We start from the raw sequence: 10,011 nt of genomic DNA, 5'->3' as shown, positions 1-10,011 counted from the left end.
GAACTGCAGATGTGTGATAGGCACCTGACACAGAACAGGTCAAACTGAACTCCTGATCTCTGCCCACCCCAGGCCGAACCCCCTCCTCTCACTGCCATATTTCTGATCTTAACTAGTGGCCCTTCCACACTTACAGCAGCTCAACCCAAAACCTGGGAGGGGGGTGGGTCAGCCCAGACTCCTCTCTTGCACTCACATTAGCAAGTTCCATCCACTCCACCTTCAAATATAACCCACCATTTTGTAGCAACTTCATTGCTCCCACTCTGGTCCCACTCAACTTCATCTCCTGTCTAGAAAACTCAGTAGTCTCCCAGCCTCCCTCCTTCTCTCCCTACATCTGCTGTGCCCCCCTTTGTCTAACTGCCAATACAGAAGCTGGAAACCTCATCTCCTTCACGTCTTTACTAAAGATAAGGGTGCTACATACTATGAGTTGTAGGGCTCACAATTAAATTTGAATTTCAGATAAATAAATACTTATTTATTTATTTATTCATGTATTAATACTTTTTAAGTTTTTATTTTCATTCCAGTTGCTAACATACAGTGTTATATTAGTCCTCTTTATTTTAAATTGAAGTCCTCTCCCATCTTCCTAGCAGACTTATGATTAACATACCACATATTTTATTTGTTTCTACAAATTTTGTTAAGGTGAAGTCCACATTACATAAAATCATTCATTTTAAAGCGAACAATTCAGTGGCATTCAGTACATTTACAACGTCCTGCAACCACCACCTCTATCTAATTTCAAAACATTCCCACCACTCCAAAGTAAAACCCCATATTAAGCAGTTTCTCCTTATTTCCAGCTCCTGCCCCCACCCCCATGCCCTTGGCTTTGGTCGCCACCAATATGCATTCTATTTCTCTGCGTATTGCATATAAATGGAATCATAGAATACTTGGCCTTTTTGTATTTGGCTTCTTTCACTTGACATAATGTTTCCAAATGTATCAGTGGTAATATGTATCAGTATTTCATTCCTTTTCATGGCTAACTAATATTTTTCACACACACACACACGCACACAACCATATGTTCATCAATTCAACCATTAATTAACCTTTGAATTGTTTCTACATTCAGGCTATTGTAAATAGTGCTGCTATGAATATTTGTGTACAAGTATTTGTTTGAGCCCCTGTTCTCAGTTCTATTGGGTATATACCTAAGAGTGGAATTGCTGGATCATACAGTAATTTTTTAAAAACATTTTATTTATTTATTCGTAAGAGACAGAGAGAGAGGCAGAGGGAGAAGCAGGCTCCCCGCTGAGCAGGGAGCCCGATGTGGGACTCGATCCCAGGACTCTGGGATCATGACCTGAGCCGAAGGCAGATGCTTAACGACTGAGCCACCCAGGCGCCCTCATATAGTAATTTTATGTTTAACATTTTGAGACTGCTATTTTCCACAGCAGCTTAGCCATTTCACCTTCCCAACAGATATATATTTTCCAGTTTCTCCAGTTCCTCACCAACACTTACTATTCTCCATTTTTTATTGGTTTGTTGGTTTATTACAGCCACTCTTAAAGGTGTGAAGTGGTATCTCATTGTGTTTTTGATTTTCATTTCCCTAATGATTAGTGGTGTTGAGCATCTTTTCACATGCTTATTGGCCATTTGTACATCGTCTTTGGAGAAATGTCTGCTCAAGTCCTTTGCCCATTTTTTAAAAAGCTTTTATTTAAATTATGGTTATTAAGAGTGCCTGGGTGGCTCAGTCAGTTAACTGTCTGCCTTTGGCTCAGGTCATGAATCCCAGGGTCCTGGGATCAAGCCCTGCATCTGGCTCACTGATCAGTGGGGAGTCTGCTTCTCCCTTTCCCCACCCCCCACTCATGCTCTCTTTGACTATCTCTTTCTCTCAAATAAATAAATCAAATCTTTAAAAATAAATAATAAATAAATAAATAATTATGATTTTTTAACATACAGTGTAATATTAGCTTCAGGTGTACAATATACTGATTCAAAATTTCCATTCCTTCACCAATTTTTAAATTGTGTTGTTTATTTTTTATGTTATAAGAGTTTTTTAATTTATTCTGGAAATATAGATACTGAGATATATGATTTGAAAATATTTCCCCCTTTCTGTATGTTGCCTTTTTGCTCTCATGATAATGCTAAATGTGAGACAGGAATCTGTCAAAATCCTAGAGAAGAACATAGTCAGTAACCTCTTCCACATCGGCCACAGCAACTTCTTGCAAGACACATCTCCAAAGGCAAGGGAAACAAAAGCAAAAACGAACTTTTGGGACTTCATCAAGATAAAAAGCCTCTGCACAGCAAAGGAAAGAGTCAATAAAACTAAAAGGCAACCCACGGAATGGGAGAAGATATTTGCAAATGACATATCAGATAAAGGGCTGGTATCCAAGATCTATAAAGAACTTACCAAACTTAACACCCAAAAAAGAAAGAATCCAGTCAAGAAATGGGCAGAAGACATGAACAGACACTTCTCCAAAGAAGACATACAAATGGCTAACAGACACATGAAACAATGTTCCACATCCCTAGCCATCAGGGAAATACAAATCAAAACCACAATGAGATACCCTCTTACACCAGTTAGAATGACTAAAATTAACAAGACAGGGAACAACAAATGTTGGCCAGGATGTGGAGAAAGGGGAACCCTCTTACACTGTTGGTGGGAATGCAAGTTGGTACAGTGACTCTGGAAAACAGTATGGAGGTTCCTCAAGATGTTAAAAATAGAGCTACCCTATGACCCAGCGATTGCACTACTGGGTATTTACCCCAAAGACACAGATGTAGTGAAAAGAAGGGGCACATGCACCCCAATGTTCATAGCAGCAATGTCCACGATAGCCACACTGGAAGGAGCCGAGATGCCCTTCAACAGATGAATGGATAAAGAAGATGTGGTTCAGAGGCACCTGGGTGGCTCAGCTGGTTAAGCGACTGCCTTTGGCTCAGGTCATGATCCTGGAGTCCCAGGATCGAGTCCTGCATCCAGTTCACTGCTCAGCAGGGAATCTGCTTCTCCCTCTGACCCTCCCTACTCTCATGCTGTCTCTCTCTAATAAATAAATAAAATCTTAAAAAAAAAAGATGTGGTTCATATATACAATGGAATATTACTCAGCCATCAGAAAGGATGAATACCCATCATTTGCATTGACATGGATGGAACAGGAGGAGATTATGCTAAGTGAAATAAGTCAGAGAAAGTCAGTTATCATATGGTTTCATATGATTCCACTTATTTGTGGTTCCACTTATTTGTGGAACATAAGGAATAGCGTGGAGGACAATAGGGGAAGGGAGGGAAACTTGAATGGGAAGAAATCAGAGAGGGAGACAAACCATGTGAGACTCACTATAGGAAACACTTCATTCATTTTTCTTCATAGCACTCTCTAATATATATTTTACTTGCTTGTTTATTGTTTTTCTCACTATAATGTAAGCACCATGAAGACAAGAGGTTTTTTTGGTTTTTTTTCCCTCACTGTTCTAACAACAGTGCTTAGGGTAGAGCAGTGACTGTCACAGAGTGGGTATTCATTAGACATTTGTCGAATGAAGGAATAAATGAGACACAGGTTCTCAGAAACACGGCCTCTACCTTACTTAAAATAGCACCCACCCTTCTAGGGCTCATCGTTTATCCCCTTAACTGGATTTATTTTTCACAGTGCCTATCACATTTTGACACATGACATATTACTTGATTCTTGAGTACCTCGCCTATTAGAAAGTGAGTTCCATGAGAACAAGCACGTTTTGCTCTCTGCTGTTTCTGGAGTCTAGGGCCTCAGTGCACATATGTGGAATGAACAATGACAACCCTGAGTGCACCATTGGCTGCAGAATCTCACAGATTGGCGTAACTTATTTTTCTGACCCAGGTGTTTTGGAACACACTTTACAGTGTTAAATAACCAAAATTCAACCAAGTAAATTTTAAAGATCTCTTTGGCTTCATTAATTTATTCATGAATCAGGCAGCATCCCATCTAGCAAATAGAGGTGAGCTCCAAAAGGCTGCAGAAAAGGGTTTTAAAGGTAGAGGAGTAGAAAAAATAAAATTATTACCAAAGAATTCTTTGTTTTAGGCAAGGTTGCCCTCCTAAGGGGAATAGAGGGTGTCTATCATTAAATTTCCTAATGCTGACGAAGAAATCCCCATGGTGACTGGTTACATGTTACATATCTTGGGGGGGTTGACACTGTACTCAAGTCCTCCAAGCATTTATTGTATATCTGCTTGGTAAATGAGTAGGAAAACTACCTTGTCCTTAGGACAATGCTTCTTATTCCTGCATTCTTTGATGTTACATTTGATGTTACAACTTTTATTCCTGCCTATATGCTAATTTTTAATCTTTTGAGCTTTTATAAGATGTAAAAAAAGTATATAACCCTATAAAAAGGTTCATTCTCCAGAGCACTCCCTTCTTTGTGAAGATCATGTTTCCTGGGCAGCTGTCCTAACTTGGGCTCAAATAAAACTTTCTTTCTTTTAGAGATTCTAAAAGGTTTGTTCATTTGCAACTCACTTTTATGTCCTGCCTTATTCGGGGGCTCCCAACCTGATGGTTATCAACCCAAATTCCTCAGGACACAAAACAAGCTTAGTAAGATTTTGTTGTTTTTGCTAGATATCTGCAACTTTCAGGACTATAGTTCTTGAACATAAAATAAGCAGATGTGCTGGAAGGTGGCATGCTTGACTCTAGAATTTAAGGATCCCATTAGCTAAGCCTTTGGGTTCTCAGACCTGAACTAATACCTGGAAGGGATGGGCCACAGGGTTGATGTTTGCGCATGTTTTACAGTGTACCTTGTTGCATGGAAGTTTTCTTGACGTTGGGTGACCTAGTATCAATCTAACCCATTCCATGACCCACCTATCCTATCCCAGGAGTCTTCTTGAAGTGGCAAGTGCTCTAATAGCCTTTAAGTGCTCGACCTATGCCCACCAATTTTTGTAGCTTTTTGGCTTCTGAGATCCCCACTAGCAAAAGCCCTTATCTACATCAAACAAGACAAACACGTGCACCTTAGTGTATTGGCAGTAACCAAGAGATGTTAGTGCATCCTGGTCACAAGAAGGCCTTGTGTGCACACCATTGCCAATTCCCATGGAACCTGCTGAGACTGTCCATCCAGGGAACTGTGGTCTGAAAGGCTAGGCGCTCGGCCCTGGGCTGACCCTCTGCCACTCAGTTGTGCTCCAGGCAAATATACAAGCTCAGTTGGCTCTGGGAATGACTGTCTAGCAGCTCAAGTTGATGTGCCCTATAAAAGAATGCCAATTAGATTGGGAGCTCAAACACAAAGGGGTGTAACTCAGAACTCAGAAGAACTTCCCATAGCCCTTGGAAATGTGAGAAAGACAGTGACATCAAAGGAATCATAGAGAGCATGCCCATTTTTCTTATTGTCCCTGAAAGCTGCCAGAAGCTTGCTTCGAATCCCACCGCTGCTACCAAATCTGTTAAATAACAAAAACTTAAGTAAATTTTAAAAATCTAATTGGCTTTATTAATTGATTTATGAATCAGGCAGCATCCCATCTAGCAAGTAGTGGGGAGCTCCAAAGGGCTACACAAAAGGAAATGTTTTTAAAGATAATGAGGGAGTGGGGCGCCTGGGTGGCTCAGTCGTTAAGCCTCTGCCTTTGGCTCAGGTCATGATCCCAGGGTCCTGGGATCGAGCCCCACATTGGGCTCCCTGCTCCGCGGGAAGCCTGCTTCTCCCTCTCCCACTCCCCCTGCTTGTGTTCCCTCTCTCGCTGTCTCTCTGTCAAATAAATAAAATCTTTAAAAAAAATAATGAGGGAGTGGGAAAAAAGGAAATTATTAGCCAAGAACCCATTGTTTTAAGCAAAGTTGTCCTTCTAAGGAGAACTGAAGGGATCTATCAGTGTATTTCCTAGTGCTGACCAGGAAATCCCCATGTTGACTGGTTGAAGGCTATATTTCTGTGTGGTTGAAACTGCAGTTAGGTTAGGCATTAAGCATTGCTTTACTGATTTGAGGCCTTAACCTAAGTGACACCATTTTGAGCCTGTGATTTTCTTTTTAACAACAATAAGAACAAAAAATAAACACCTTGTGGAGAAAAGCAAATGCAAAACCTCTTCTACTTGGCTTTCTTGGGTGTTTAGCATAGTTTGTTCCCAAGAGTATTTGTGTTTATTAGACAAACTCTTTGTTTTTTGTTTGTTCGTTTTTGTTTTTTAATTTTATTATGTTATGTTAGTCACCATACAGTACATCATTAGTTTTTGATGTAGTGATCCATGATTCATTGTTTTCGTATAACACCCAGTGCTCCATGCAGTACGTGCCCTCCTTAATACCCATCAGACATACTCTTTGAAGCTAAGTCACCCTCTTCTCTCAAGTACACTGCCCCATGTATCTTATAAAGTAGTGATCCTCAAGGTGTGAAGGTAATGGTGGGTTGAGGTGAAGGGGGGATTTTGCTTCCCCAATGTTACAAAGAAAACCACAGGCCCAAAATGGTGTCACTTAGGCTGAATTCCTAAATTGAGGATTAATACTAATCTAATTGCAGTTTAGGGGCATCTGGCTAACTCAATAGAGAATGCGATTCTTGATACTAGGGTTGTGGGTTCAAGCCCTATGTTGGGTGTGGAGATTACTTTAAAAAATACGATCTTTTAAAAAAAGGAAAAAAAAAAAGAAATTGTAAACAACAAATACATAAAAAAATAATATTTGCAGTTTCAACCTCCCCCCGAAATGTAGTCTTTACCAGTAAAGAATGTTTTTTGATCAGTGCCAGTCTTCCCCATGGGCCCTCTCCATCCCCCAAAGGCAGATGAGGTCAACTGCAGGTAAGACTCCTTGCCTTTCCCCACAGTGACAGAAGTATCTCCCAGAACAATCCTTTTCTTTTGCTAATAGCTTTCTCGTCCCACCGTCCTTCTACAAAAACTTTCCATTTTGTATAATTCCTCACAGCATTCTTCTGTTTGCTAGATGGGATGCTGCCTGTTTTGTGAATTATTTAATAAAGCCAATTAGATCTTTGAAATTTACTCAGTTGAATTTTTTATTTAACATCGAAGACACTGGAGACATTTTGGGTTGTCGTAACTGGAGGGACAGGGTGTCGTGCTACTGACGCCTAGCAGGAAGAGGCCGGGGATGCTCAAATAGTCTACAATTAAAACTGCCAGATTTAGCAAATAAAATACACAAGGGGTAGTGTCTCCAAATAAGATGCATAACTCCCAATTAACTATGAATCTTAACACTGTTGTTTACCTGAAAATCAAATTTAACAGGTCACCATGTGCTTTATCCGGTGATTCCACCCCTAATGCGCAGGACAGGCCCGCGTCACAAAGAATGACCCGGGCCAGCGTGTCCCGACTGCGGAGGTTGAGAAATCCCGCCCCGGAACAGCGGTTTTCAAAACCCAGAGCGCGTCGGGATCGCCTCAAGGGGCACAGGCGCGGACCGCTGGGCGCGCCCTCGGCTTCTCCGACATCGCTCAGGAGTCGCTGGCTTGTCAAGTTCCCAGGTGAGGCAGCTGTCGGTCTGGGGCCGCCCCGGAGAACCGTCACCCAAAACTGCGTCCGCTTTTGGGGGGTGTGGAGCCAGAGACACAACCACGCCCAGGCACAGGGAAAGAGGAGAAAACCGGGGATCCTTCCCCGAACAGCGTCTCCTCCTCTGAACAGAGCTGCGGAAGTTCCGAGCTGAGCATACTCCTGACGGGTTTTCACGAGGGGACTCCGTATCGGCGCGGGTACAAGTCACCCTAGGCCGACTGAGCCCGGGCCAAAGCCGACGGCAGCCCGGCCGCCGCGTCCGTTCGGGGCTCCACTCGGCGCTGTACCGGGGTGATCCGAGCGGTTCAGATCCTGCAAAGGCAGCGGGCCGTGTGCGCGCCGGCTCAGCCCCGGGGGTCCGCCGCGGGCTTGCCGTGCCCTCACGACCGTGTGCCCGCCGCCGGCTCTCACGCTCTCCGGCACGACGGCCGGGGGCCCGGAACGACTTTTCTTATGCGGAGAAAGCGAAGACGTCTTTTCCCAGAGACCCCCTAATCTTCCCGTTCACAGAACCACCATCCTAGACAGAGGGACGGCGTCCTGCCCTCGCGAGCAGGAGCCGCAAACGCGTCCACGCTCCCTCGGCGGCCAGCTGGGCGCGCGCAGCCGGCGGGCAAGTCCGCGGCCGCTGCGGCCGCTCTTCCCGGCCCGCGGAGGCACCTTCCAGTCCGCTCTAGGCTCCGCGGAGGCCCGGGCCTCTCGGTGGTGGCTCGGGTCGGGGGCGTGGCCAGGGCGTGGCCGGGGCGTGGCCGGGGCGGGACACAGAAGGCGAGCCCCGGCGCCGCGAGCGCTCTCGTGCCGGACGTTGCGCGGCCGCGACGCCCCAGCCGGCGCGGCCAGGGGCTCGGGGCTCGTTGCGCCGCGCGGCGTCCCGCGCAGCTCGGCGAGACTTCGGCCGCCCGGAGCGCGGAGGTAGGCGTCGGCCCGCCCGAGTCGCTGACCCGCGCTGGTTTGCGTGTGTGAGAGGCCCGGCCTGGCGTTGCGTTTTCTCAACGGTGCCCGAGGCAGGGCCCTCGGCGCCGCGCGCGGAGGGTGGGCGGGAGGGACTGGTTCGGGGACAATGGGCTCTTGGGCACCGAGCTGCGCGGGCCGGGCAGCGGCGCTCCCGCAGCGGGGCGGGCCCGGCGACCTGAGAGCCTCTGGGCGGCCAGGGTGCTCTGACGCAGGACGCCCTGGGGAACGGTGGCCGGGGCCCGAGGGCGGGGCCGGGGCTGCGCTGGGGCCTGGTGGGGCGCGGGGCGCGTGCCACGCACCGTCCGGGAAGGGGTGGCCCTGCGACGTGCGGGCGCTTCCGGCGCCTCCGCTGCCCCTGCGGTGCGGAGTGGCTTTTGTCTTCCTCTCCCTTCTCCCGCTGGTGTTGTGACCGGGGCGGGGGCAGGGGCCGCCGTCTCACAAAGGCTTTTCCGGAGCCGTTTTGCACGTGGCTCAGCTTTGAGGCGTTTACATTTATAAAATGTCTTTTTTTTTAATTCTTTTTGAAATAATTTCAGAATTAAAAAAAAGCTTAGAAATTAGTACAGCGTATTCTCACCTTTTATTCCCTTAGACTCCCCAAATGTTAACAGAACAGGAAAACCAGGACACTGTGTCTGCAGGTATTATTCGGATTGCCTGCTCCTCTCACCCACTTCCTTTCCGTGGGATAGGATCCAAGTCAGGATCTAGTGGCATTTAGTTGTCTTGTCTCCTTGGAAAAATTTACATTTTAAACAGTGGAGGCCCTCTCACCCCCGCCCCCCAGATCCTTCAGAGTGGCCTTGGAAGCACCAGGTCTCAATCAAAGGGTCTTCCTCTGTCCAGGCCCAGTAGTGTCCAGCAGGGCCTCGGGCAGCTTTGGCGCTCGTGGTCACCCTCTGCCTTGACCCATCCGGTCCTAGCCGGTCAGCCTCTCCTGGTTCTCCTCCTCCTTCTCAGGCCTACCTTCTCCGGTCCTGGTATCTCTGAAGATGCCCTCCTTGGCCATCTTCTCTTTCAGTCTGGGTATTTTCCCTGGGTGATCTCTTGTGGCTCCAAGGATTCTTGTGGTTTTGAGCATACCACAGATCCTCAGGAAACTCGTCGTTGATGATTCCAGCCCAGGCCATTTCTCTTTCCAGACTCACATAGCCTGTGCGTACACGATACCTTCATGGGCTAGCTCAAGAGCATTTCTGTCTCAGTATGAGTATATCTCAGCTCACTCACATCTGGTCCTCTCCTGGTGCCCCCAGATTCTGTGAATGATACCACCCCACCCTAGCCACTCAGCCACTGCTGGGGAAGGCCTCCTGATGAGCTCTTTCCCTACCCCTAGTCAGTCCAGACTTGGTTTCCTTGTTGAACCCTCCCTGGGCTGCCCCACTTTTCTCCATGGGAACCACCATCCTGCCTTTTGTCTCCCTGTGCTTGCTTTGGTGCCCTCACTCAGTTGTCCACACCACAGTCAGACT

At 46.6% G+C, this 10,011-nt stretch overlaps 1 protein-coding gene and 1 long non-coding RNA gene across 2 annotated transcripts in view; one reads left to right on the top strand and one right to left on the bottom strand.

Annotated features, from left to right (window-relative positions):
- Nucleotides 1-509: 509 nt before the first annotated feature.
- LOC144381160 (uncharacterized) lies at nucleotides 510-8,324 on the bottom strand. Its single transcript, XR_013445891.1, has 2 exons — nucleotides 7,293-8,324; nucleotides 510-5,488 (listed from the first exon to the last, which is right to left on the bottom strand). It is a non-coding gene; the product is annotated as an uncharacterized LOC144381160 (long non-coding RNA).
- Nucleotides 8,325-8,330: 6 nt separating this feature from the next.
- Nucleotides 8,331-10,011, top strand: part of PGBD2 (piggyBac transposable element derived 2) — a 33,600-nt gene continuing 31,919 nt past the window's right edge. Inside the window, exon 1 of the mRNA XM_036108064.2 lies at nucleotides 8,331-8,494. The gene's annotated coding sequence lies outside the window, so the exon portion shown is untranslated. The remainder of the gene's footprint in view (nucleotides 8,495-10,011) is intronic.

This window comes from Halichoerus grypus, chromosome 2, assembly GCF_964656455.1.
Source record: "Halichoerus grypus chromosome 2, mHalGry1.hap1.1, whole genome shotgun sequence".
Taxonomy (NCBI): Eukaryota; Metazoa; Chordata; class Mammalia; order Carnivora; family Phocidae; genus Halichoerus; species Halichoerus grypus.
This window is presented reverse-complemented; position numbering and strand designations above follow the sequence as displayed.